The following is a 12,333-nucleotide window of genomic DNA, read 5'->3' on the forward strand; positions in this document are numbered from 1 at the left end:
AGTGCTTAGCACGGACTCTTCGCGGGTTCCAACTTATATTGGAAGGTTACTAAAAAACAATGACCCTTACAATGCCACATCTCCATCCAAACGAACCTCCCGATGGCAGACTGAAAATATGTGGCTTCAAAACGCACAACAAAAGGCGTAAAGGTGAATTGTATTGTGTGACATACTGTACACGTCAAGCACGGTGACAGTCGATGTGTCGGGAAGTATTGCACGCAGGGAGCTGGCGACCCGTGTGTCAAGTTGGCGACCGCACATTGGAATTTCAAGGTCAAAATTTGACACGAATTAGTGCTCAATTTGTGCTAATTTGTGCCGTAGAAATCAGAGTTTTTGCTGCATTACGTAAAAAGTTATAGCAATATTAAGGTGGTCGCCAACTTGACGTCAAGTTGGCGACCATCCAAGCAAAATATCAAATTTTTGGAATGAATTTTATGTCACGAATTAGTGCTCAATTTGTGCTGCCAGAAGCCAAATTTTCGAGCTTATCGCAACGTAAACTAAAAAGTTATAGCCCTTGATATGTTTGAAGCGAATTGACAGCTGGCGACCACACATTGGAATTTCAAGGTCAAAATCTCTCATGAATTAGTGCTCCATTTGTGCTAATTTGTGCCGTAGAAATCAGAGTTTTTGCTGCATTACGTAAAAAGTTATAGCATATAGTCACGTCTTAGTCAACCATGTATTTCCTAAGACACGCATTTCTGAAAACCAGCCTGCCAGTTAGTATCGCGTCTCGCGACGAAGCAACGCGTTGTATACGGTGACTCGTTACAGTTATAATTTTGACAAACAAATTATATATTAAGATACGTGATTTTATTTTCTAAATTTATTTAATTACGTACATATAAAATATGGAAGTTAGAACACCGAAAAGAAATTATATCGGTAGGCTACGCGGGAGGGAGCGCAAGATTGTGTTGAATGTATTGGAATGTATTCTGGTCAGCTCTGTGCTACTCTTATGGAAGGGGTATGAACATTGTTCAGCAGTAGCGATATTGATTAAAAGGTATGTGATGTTATTAATTTCTTAATCAAGTTAACGTTACATTTATCGTATAAATTCCTATGAATGAAATGTGTGTGAACAAATTCTTGTTGTAAGTTAAAGTTTAAAAAAATTCCTTATCGGCACAGCCTAAAGGCGCAGGAAGATTTTGAAGATTATATTTCTTTACATTAGAACAAAAAGAGATTTTTATATCCTTAAACCCATATTTTTTTCTTCCCCTTGCTGTAATGGTTGTTACAAAATATATTTTAATCGAATCTTGAACATAATATGTAAAATGTATCAAATAAATACGAACGAATTTAATAGCGATGATGGTACAAAATTTTGAATTATTTTTCTATCCTTCTCAACACGAAGCATCTTATCAAACATTGTTTTTGACAAAGTTTTGGAAAATAATTATGATATTTACAAACAATTTAAACAGATTTGATAAGGTGTCTACTAAGGCAGTTGCGTTTTTTTTGTCCGGTGAAAATATTTTTCGAACCCATGCAGTTATGGCTGGTCCTACCAAAAATTTATTTAGAAAACATTTTTTGGCATTAGGTACTCCGAGTTATCATACGTTAAAACGGATGCGATATAATTCATATTATGGGAGTTGTTGAGATTTTTCTGTTTTTTTCAAAAAATCTTCCCCATTTCGACCCAATTGTTCGGATTTTTCCCATAACTTACTCGACCGAGAATTTCTATTACCGTATTTTATTTATCATTTTGGACATGACTTGTCCAAAAATACGGCATTTATCGGGCCCATGAAAATGTGATTATATATACATATATATATATATATATTTATGGGATTTTTAGAACATAAAAGAAAACTATAAGAAATTTTCGTCTACAATAGGTAGTTTTTATTTGAAATTTACATAAAAGTGGCATTATTACAAAATTATATGTGTTATAGTATAAAATATTATAAATTACGATATGATTTCTTAAAATGCTTCTTGTTCGATCCGAATTACGAAGACACACATCTCCTGAAATAAGTAATGTGTTAGAGATTTGGCAACAGCGCGCGCCATAAGCCGTGTACTGCAATCTAAGAGTGGGACGGGCTATAGCAGATGGAAACAAGATAGCGGACATTGTCATACTAGCTGGCGATATATTACCTTGGCATTAGTGGTGGTAGGTCAGTCTGCCAACGGCTTCCGTGGAGAAAGGATCGGTTGTCTCTTTTTTATTTTTACCTTCGCCGGGTTAGAACCAAGTAAGTAAGATTTTGAAATAATAATAATTTAATAAAATTTAATAAAATTTAATTAATTTTAATTTTTTTTCCTATTAAAATCTGATAATTATGGAATTTTAAGGTGGCAGCTGTAACGAAAATTGCAACTGTGTTTTTGAGTAATATTTTATTAAATTTTGATTAAATAATTTTTTATTATTTTTTTTCAAAATTTTCTGATTACGGATTATATTTATATACTACTAATGTCCAATTGTTTTATCACAGCTTGCTTTGTTTTTCTTTAACAAAAAGTTTGTTATGTCGCACTTGGTAAGAGAAGTAACGAAAGAATGTTAAATTACAAAATAGTGCTCTCTTTCTTTCTCTGTCTCTCTGTGTATCTCGCTTTGTCGCTTTTTGTTATCTCTTTCTGTTTCTCTCTTTGTCTCTCTTTCTTTGTCTCTCTTTCTTTGTCTCTCTTTCTTTGTCTTCTCTTTGTCTTCTCTTTGTCTCTCTTTCTCTCTTTGTCTTCTCTTTGTCTCTCTTTCTCTCTTTGTCTGTCTTTGTCTCTCTTTCTCTCTTTGTCTGTTTTTGTCTGTCTCTCTTTGTCTCTCTCTATCTCTCTCGCTCAGTAGTGTGAAAAAATAATGATTTCTATCGTTTTTTGCACTATCTATTGAGACCACTCGTACACAGCACTCTTCAACTCGTGTGCGTGTAGTACTTTTTTCCAGGCTTGTATCCTTCCATATTCTGTGACGGATTTCGGCACACGCTGTGTGCAGGAGCATGGTTCTCCGCGGTTGGTAGTCCTTGAATCCCAGCCCGCGACCGCTGGTGTCCTCTGAGGTAAGCCTTCTTTTCACACACGAGAGAGCCAAAACCCGAAGTTCATGCTTTTTTTTCCCCCGTATCTTTAAGGCCCCTGCCTACCCGGGCACACACACAGTGCGCAGAGCTTCAGGAAAAACAACGCGATTTGAGAACTACTAAAGATATCCAAGTGGAGTCTGCTGGCGAAAAGCGTTTAAGAGTTCGCTGAGGACCGAAAAGTACTTTTGATTTTGGATTAAGTTTTTAAACTATATTTTTAGAAGAGTAAAAATGGCTAAAACGCATGTTTTCAGAGTAATTTTTAGGCGTAAAACATCCGGTACAGATTCTTAAAAGCACTTAAGGGACTTGCATTACACCTGTATCTTCATTTTTACACCACATAACGTTACGGTCACCGCTCAAATTTCACAGTTGTGCTGTGACGACGAGAAGACTGCGCGCCAGTCCAGAGGAGACACCGCGCTAGAAGCACCAGCGAGCGTCGCGCTTATCAACCCGCCTCACTAACACACACACACACACCCCTGAAGTATTTCTAATGTAGCTAACCTAACCTAATTGACCATTAGTATCCTTTCATCAACACCGCCATATTTATTTACAGTGAACAAGAATAAAAAACCCCGAAGATGCACGATCGGGAGTTTGGCTCTCTCGTCTGTGAAAATAAGGCTTCCCCTCCCTCTGCGCTTCACTCGACCTGCACCGCCGGCTCGTTGTGGGCCGGCTGAAGGCAGCGACGTCGAACAAACAACTTCATTTCTAATGTGCCTAAAGAAGCAAACTATTTTGTCAGTAGAACGTGACTAGGTATTGATTTCGCGGATAAAGGAATAATTATATTTTGTGTTGTTTCCTCTCATGAGCATTTCAAGTTTTGTCTAATTTGTTTCGTTGTTTTAATTTAAGATACAGTAGAAACTGTGTTGATATTGCTTAAAACGTTAAACGCGTGTGTGTGTGTAGCCGAAGTGACCATAGTTAAAGCACTACAGTAACAGTTCCTAACATCAGTTATTATTTACTTCAAACTCCAGTTTTGATCATAATTATTTTTTTTTCCCCTTCTTAACATTCTTAATTGCTCTAAGTTAAACTACATCTGAAACAGTAGGTACTGTGTTAGTGCTAAAAGGTAACGGTATATGTCGTCTTGAAGCTGACGTAGCTTCTTCGAGCGGATCTGCTCGACTTGGGGACGCACCACAACGCCGAATGCCAAATTGACCACAACGCCGACAGCTAGAAAACCGCTGTGTACCACAACGCCGAAATACACTAAAGCCGAAAAATGCCATGCAGGACTGCCACAAAGGTTGGGTTAGACTAGGTTGGGTTAGACTAGGTTGGGTTAGACTAGGTTGGGTTAGACTAGGTTGGGTTAGACTAGGTTGGGTTAGACTAGGTTGGGTTAGACTAGGTTGGGTTAGACTAGGTTGGGTTAGACTAGGTTGGGTTAGACTAGGTTGGGTTAGACTAGGTTGGGTTAGACTAGGTTGGGTTAGACTAGGTTGGGTTAGACTAGGTTGGGTTAGACTAGGTTGGGTTAGACTAGGTTGGGTTAGACTAGGTTGGGTTAGACTAGGTTGGGTTAGACTAGGTTGGGTTAGACTAGGTTGGGTTAGACTAGGTTGGGTTAGACTAGGTTGGGTTAGACTAGGTTGGGTTAGACTAGGTTGGGTTAGACTAGGTTGGGTTAGACTAGGTTGGGTTAGACTAGGTTGGGTTAGACTAGGTTGGGTTAGACTAGGTTGGGTTAGACTAGGTTGGGTTAGACTAGGTTGGGTTAGACTAGGTTGGGTTAGACTAGGTTGGGTTAGACTAGGTTGGGTTAGACTAGGTTGGGTTAGACTAGGTTGGGTTAGACTAGGTTGGGTTAGACTAGGTTGGGTTAGACTAGGTTGGGTTAGACTAGGTTGGGTTAGACTAGGTTGGGTTAGACTAGGTTGGGTTAGACTAGACTAGGTTGGGTTAGATTGTGGTATTTCGGCGTTGTGGTACACAGCAGTTTTCTAGCTGTCGGCGTTGTGGTCAATTTTGACATTCGGCGTGATGGTATTTCGGCGTTGTGGTAACGACCCGCCCAACTTCACGCCTCGTGCCGCGGGATGAGTGTTGCTAATGATCCCGCCGGCCTCGGGATCCCGGCGCAACTCCTTGACTCGACCTACCAGCGGGCGCGGAGGGCGCTGGAGGGGTAGGGGGTTGGCGGTAATGACGGGAAGCACAGCGCGGGCGGCCGCGGCCTTGCGTCGTTATGTAAGCTGTCACGTTCCTCCGGGCGCCACCGGCCGCGGTTACGTAACAGTCACGTGGTGCCTGCTGCTCGCAGTGTGACCTCCCTTCTGGCGAGCTGTGATCCGCGCGGTATCTGCTTCCTGTGCAGTGGCGGATCCAGGGGGGGGGGGGGAACCAGTTGTCTGCTACATTAATATCGCCGACAAAAATTATTGTTTCTGAAACAAATAAAATATTATAATATAATTAATGAATTCCTTGTAGAATCATAAATTCTGGTGGTTGGATGTTATGTGTAGTGTGAGTAGATTAAATACAAATTTTAAGACATTTTTTTCTCTGGCTACTCTGAAATCCTAGAGTGTGAGTGAACCTCTGGATCCGCCACTGTTCTTGTGGTCGTGGCAGGGTCGTGCACAACAGCTCTTCCAACTTCTTACCACACGTTAGCCAGACAGCCGACCTCCGTAGCGCAGTCGGATGCACACCGGCTTACGGTGCGAGGGGTCCTGGGTTCGAGGCCCGGGTAAGGCATGGGTGTAAAGTATACGTGCTGATATTTGCTAACAATTTGAGAATGATGTTTGAACTGGAACACAATGACCCTTTTGGTCGTTGGCCTAGAGCTGTAGGCCACATAATTTAAAAAAAAAAAAAAAAGTTAGCCAGTCATTGCAGTGCTAATACAGTTCTAGGGCGTGTTAAAATCGGCAGTGTTCGTAGACGTGCGCATGATCCCAGAAGGGTAAAATGTGCACTGTATAGTACGTCTTCTGAAGTAATAAACAGGTATTACACTACGTCCAGACTACTGGTGCTCCAGCCAGAAGTCAATCCTGGATCCGCTCCAGTGTATTGAGATTTAATCATTTTGACACAAAGAATTTATTCAAATATATTTAGTCCGAGCAAAGCGGAGTTTCCGCATCAGTAATATCATGACTTCGTATTTCTTATTAATAATAATTCAAAATTTGAATTTTTTTTCTAAAGTATAAAGTGTGTATGAGTAATTTAATTTACATGTTTTGAATTTTGAATTTATATGTGGGTATAAGAATATGATTTTATAATTTTTTATGCATATGAATTATGCATACAGGTATTTAAAAAAAACTCTTAACTATCGACACCTAGTAGCGAAATTCAAACTTATGTGACATCATCCAAGTGAAAAATTTCATAGGTAGTGTATATATAGTTTGACTTGATGTTGATGGAAACTGGTATAGAGCGATGTAATTATACACAGCCAAAAGGTTGTTATTTTTTTATAGAAAATATTTTACATTTTCATACACAGCATAGTTACATAAACAATGTATAAATTAGTATTTAATTTAGTAGAATTTGACGCTCAAACTGTGTGAAATTACGCATACAGAGTCACGTGATTTTCAATGCTACATGATTAAATTACCTGTCAGTTATGGGTAAATTTACCCACTATACTTTGTTGGTGTTATCTTACAACAAAACTGTGTTCTTTACTCAGGCATGTACCCTATGAGTTAAAATACACTTGCACTTGTAAGGGTTCAGCTGTCATCTACATCGGTGTAAAATGTCTTCCTTTTTTTAATTTACCATTTTTACGTATATTTGTTCTTCAAAATGCTTTATTTTTTGTAGCAGGTAGTGGGGCTCACCAATATAGCAGCTTTGCACTTTTTCCATCCACGATGGGCATGAGGTAGAGGTCTAATAAAATCTACTAATTAAGTCTTTAAATTGTTGTGACTTCCGGACAAAGAGGTCTAAATCAAATATTGGGACCGAATGACAAAAATTTATCAATCCTTGAGAAAGCTTTGTATAAAATCCTTTCAAAGTTTTGTAAACCTTCTAAATATTATCTAAATGTTTTGAGTTTTCAATGTGAGAAACCATTACTGTTTGGTGTATAAAAAATTTCGATGAAAGAAAAATAAAGTTTTTGTGAACCTTCCAAATAATATCTAAAACATTAGTCTAAAACAAGTTTATTACGACCAATTAATTATTAGTGCAAAACGTCAACAAAATATGGAATTCAATACAAAAATCATCCGAAAATTTTTTGAAGTTAATCTAAACATTTTAAATGTTATCCTAAGCTTTTGCCTGAAAGAATTTGTTATATAGCTAATCATTACTGTTTTTATTTGGTTCTGTAAAGTACCAGTTATACACTTCTCTCGCGACTTATTTTTTTGTGGAAGCAGGTAGTTCTGGGTGCTCAGTTTGCTTAAATATATATACTGTGTTCAAGGCAGGCGGATTAAGAACTTCTGGGTCTTCAGTATGCTTCGTGTGATAGCAGCCATAGGCTTACTCAATCTCTATCTTCTCTTACCTTCTTCGTAGTAGGTAGTGAGACCGCCCTGTCTCAACTTTCGCTTTAAAGGTAACAGCAATACGTAAATATTCTTCACATCAATATACTTATTTTTTGGTCGAGGTATTAATACCATTTTGGTTGTCAGTTCGGTCCACGAGATGAACATTTTACAATCCTTCATCCACAACATGGTTTTTGCATCGCGGCATGTAGTTCCAGCTCCCTAACTCTCAGCTTTTACCCGCAAGATATCAGTTCCACACATCCTTCTTTCGCGATGTGTTCTATGTGGCCTGTAGTTCTCTTCGCGGGATAGCAACTATACAGATCTTCTATCCTCGACGTATTACACGTGAGTTTTCGTTACCTTCACCAGTGGTGCAGTGGCCGCCTGAGGCGACGTGAGGCGACGTGAGGCGACGTGAGGCGACGTGAGGCGACGTGAGGCGACGTGAGGCGACGTGTAGCACGGTGTGCACAACCACTCACCACTAGGGGCGCTTGCGTCCCTGGTCACTAAATCCAGTACTGGACAATTAGCAAAGCGGACCACGAGTCCAAATGCCCAACCCCCGCATGGTAGACTCTTTTCTACTCTGTCCAACACTTCATCCAGACCATCCTCTGTCTCCTGTAAATTCCTACACGTAATGCATGCCAATTTGCATCCCGCATGAATGTGCCCAGGGTTTTCCCTGTGTCTATGCAGCTTTTACCTGGGCCCAACCTATCTCTAGTTATAGTCTAGATTTAAGAGTGAGGGGAGTTAGTCATGGCAACAATCGCTGCCATGGCTGGCCAATCCCCTCCTAGCACATGATGCATGCGACCCTCTCCCTGCATGGCTAATCCCAGCATGACTAGGCGTATAGGCTTCGGCCTGAGACGCACCTAGGTCCCTCCCTAACCCGGACCCCTCCAAAATACACTTAGTTTTAGTTAGGTTAGGAAAAATTTAAAATAAAATCGGTGTGCATCAGGGACACTCGGCTGCAGAGGATTTCTTTTCCGCAGATATTATAATAAGCAGAAGGGTTGTTTTTTTAGCCTACATGACGCCGGTAGGGTTGAGAACTGTGTGTGGTGCGTGATGTGTGTATCGGTTTGAAGGGCTGTTAAAAAAAAAAACGGAGCGACTTACAGAATTAAGGTTTATTTTATACATCCTAATTTTTATTCAGTTCTGAATATTACATCAGGGAGATGGTGGTCATCAGCAATGCATGGATTAAGGCGATTTCGGAACTATCCGACCGCCTTTCGGCATATTTCAAGGAGTACAGCGATGTTTTCCTCCTGAAATAACGTATTCAGTTCTTCCAATGTGTAGTTTGATGCATCGACTCCGGTACGTGCATGCGTTAAAAAGAATGGTTCATGCAAATTTGCAGGTAATGAATTGCACAACCACACCTTAGCCAAATCACGTTGACTGCCAGCAACTTCCTTCTGGTAGAAACAAAGCATGGTATCAGACCAATAGCAAATCCAAAAAATTCGCATCGGGAACAGTGCGAAAACCATGCAGAACTCCAAGCGTAGCACTTCGATGAGACACTTTCAAACACTCAAACTTATGCTTCATTATTCTGGCGAAACTGACACTCGCCATACCCTGATAATTATTTGGCCGTACTTTCGAAACCTTCGGCAGATCCGCATCACTCCAATGTGTGAGGTCAGTGTTTATGAAATCTTTTGCTGGAGGTAAGCCCACAGGAAGAAGTCACAGACGCTCCAATGCGGTGAGTGCGCGGGCCTCAGTCACCCTCGCAGAGACGAAGCGCGCAGGGAACATCTGTCTGAGGTTCGCCATTGGAACTCAAGCAGTGTGGGCTGTAGCTTCGTCCTATTGGAACCAGATGTCTCCCAGATCTGTTTCCTCACTCAGAGTGTCGAATAGCGGTCGAAGAGTTCTGAAGTCGCCTTCATCAATGCATCGCTGCTGATGGCCATCTTTTTCCTGATGTGATCTTCATAACTTCTGATTAAAAAAAAATTGGATGTATATTTATTCCAATAATTTTTTTTATTACTGTACGTTACTCCGTTTCTTTTAATAGCCCTTCGAAATCGCTACAAAAAAAATATCCCCATCTTGATCTTCTGATTTTCGCTTCTAATGATGATGATAGTAATGGCGGCAGGGCTCGAGATCAAATCTTGGTCTACAATACATGCACTAGCGATCACAACACCAGTGCTGCGGTTGCTGACTTCAGACCCAGCATCAGTGACGCAGTTATCAGAGATTCTGGGTTTGATGCTATTGCTAGCACTAGCACGTGCATTCTTGCAACACATGTCGGCCGGCACCATTGCTTGCCTTGCGGGTTCTTCGTTGTGTCTAGGGTTCGACGCTTGCTCTAGGAGGCTTCCCAGATGTCTCTTATTCCACCAGCATCCTCAAATCTTTTCGCCACTTAGATACTGTTATCATTTCCAGTGTTGTTAAGTAACGAATTACAAGTGATCGGATTACTTGTAACGATTACTTTTCAAGTAATTTATACTTGTAACGAATTACATTTAAAAAATGTAATTCGTACTTGTAATCGGATTACATAACATTAATTGTAATCGATACATTAAGGTAATCGATACTTTATATTTACTTGCCGTTACTTTTATTCTCGGAACGTATAATGAATACAATTAAGAACAAGAAGATCATACACTTTTGCATTAGTAAAGTTTAAAATTTTACGCTTGTAGTGCTACGATCGTATGCACAACATCTATGATCAAAAATGAAGAGCCAAAGTGACTTGCAGTGTCTCCAACATTACCCTATCCTAAAATCTGCATTTTTAAAATTTAACACATCGCTGCCGTTGAGCGTCTTTTTAGTGTTGGTAAAGATGTTTTTGCCATCAAGAGAGGGAATCTATCTGATGAGAACTTTAAAATGCAATTGTTTTGTAATGTCAATTCCAAAATTTAAATAGTGTTACTTTTATTACAGCTAGTTACTTGTATGAAGTCTTTTGATGTTATTCAAGCAAGTTTGTCCTCAAATATGATTCATTTAATTAAAGATAATAAATTTAATCATTACATGAAATAATTTTTTTAACAAAAACGTATGTATGTTTATTAATGTAACAAAGTGTAAAAAAATTGAATCGTAGGTCAGTTTTAAAATGGTAGTGGAAAGTAATTGTAATTGTAATTGTAATTTTACTGATTACTTCTATGTAAAGTAATTTTTACTTGTAATTAGTTATATTGTCACCACAGTAATTGTAATTGAGACCAATTACTTTTTCCGAGTACTTTTAACAACACTGATCATTTCAGACATTCCTCTTATCAATAATGATAGCAGCAGTGACATCAGAGGGGACGAGATACTGAAGTAGGATAATGATAAAGATGAAGACAGACATTCAGGAAGATCGCGTGTATGTCAAAGATTACATGTTTTTGAAGCGAGGACAGAACTGTAGAATTTGATAATTTTTTTATATTTAGTAAAAAAAATTATGTTTTAGGTTTTTTTTTAGAGGTTTTAAACTGATTGTGTGGTATTTATATAGTAATAAGGACTCGTAAATCTTAGTTGTTAAAGAAAGAGTGTAATGTTTCTTGGTCACGAGTCCAAATACTGTCCACGTGGTATGATTTTAAAAAAGAGCAATGAAAGGGCAAATTTTAACATACTAAATGCCTATTATTTCTAATGAAAATTACATAACTTATTATTATTTTACATAAAATAATTCTAAGACAGAAAATTAATACTAAACATATTACACATCTTAAGGGTATTATTACTCACATGACTAAACTTAAATTTCTTACGACAATAAAAGTGTATTTTATGTAACTATAAGTCAACGAAATATTTTGGACAAAGGACCAGAAGTGATGAAAGAAATGCATGACGGAATTTTGGGCGGTTATCTCGAAGTGCTGCTAGTAGTTGAGGTGCCATCAGGATCTAGATGCTTGTGCAAACAGTGTGACACATGTTCAGCCCGAAAAAGGCCCTACAATGTTAAAACCCCATTTGAGAGGGTAGCCATTGGAATTGCTGGGCACTGACCATGCTGGGCATGCTGGCAATAGGATTGACGGGAAGATTAGTTCCATGATAACCACTTTCCCATTTGGACTATCCCAATGCCCTCTTCAATAACCCACCCACCATCCTTAAGGAATCCATTGTGCCAGTAAGCTTTCACAGCCCTTCGGTCACTGGATCTCTCATGTCTTGATGCCCGTCCTGTATCTTTCCCTAACCAGTCTGTAATGGGCCCTAGGTCAGAGGGGTGTTGCTGTACCACTTTAAGGATGACATGTTCTCATTTATCCTTGCTGATAATGATAGCCGTACATCGGATGTCTTCAATGCCTGTTTATTTTCTGCCCATTTGCAATTATGGCAGTTTATGTTGGCTCGCGGGCGAGAGAGGGCATCAGCATTTATTATAGTTCGGCACTTCCTGTGTTCGATTTGGAAAACATAACGCTTTATCTGCTGAATCCCCCTAGCGAGTTGGCCCAATGGCTTCTTTAACTGCAATAGCATTTGAGAGGGTAGTCTTTGACATTGCTGGGTCAATTTCTGAGAATAGTATATCACGGTGCCCTTTAATTATTTCATTTAGTGTATTACACCCTGGGTAAGGAACGTAACAGGTTTAATAATTAAGCAAGTGGTCGATTGAAACCAGTGGGTTATTCAAAATATTTAGAATGGAATGTTAT

General features: G+C 39.3%; 1 protein-coding gene across 4 annotated transcripts in view; it reads left to right on the forward strand.

Annotated features, from left to right (window-relative positions):
* LOC134542683 (vesicular glutamate transporter 2) overlaps positions 1-12,333 on the forward strand; it is a 130,617-nt gene that overhangs the window by 25,838 nt on the left and 92,446 nt on the right. The window lies entirely within an intron of this gene.

The sequence above is a fragment of the Bacillus rossius genome, assembly GCF_032445375.1.
Source record: "Bacillus rossius redtenbacheri isolate Brsri chromosome 9 unlocalized genomic scaffold, Brsri_v3 Brsri_v3_scf9_1, whole genome shotgun sequence".
Classification (NCBI taxonomy): Eukaryota; Metazoa; Arthropoda; class Insecta; order Phasmatodea; family Bacillidae; genus Bacillus; species Bacillus rossius.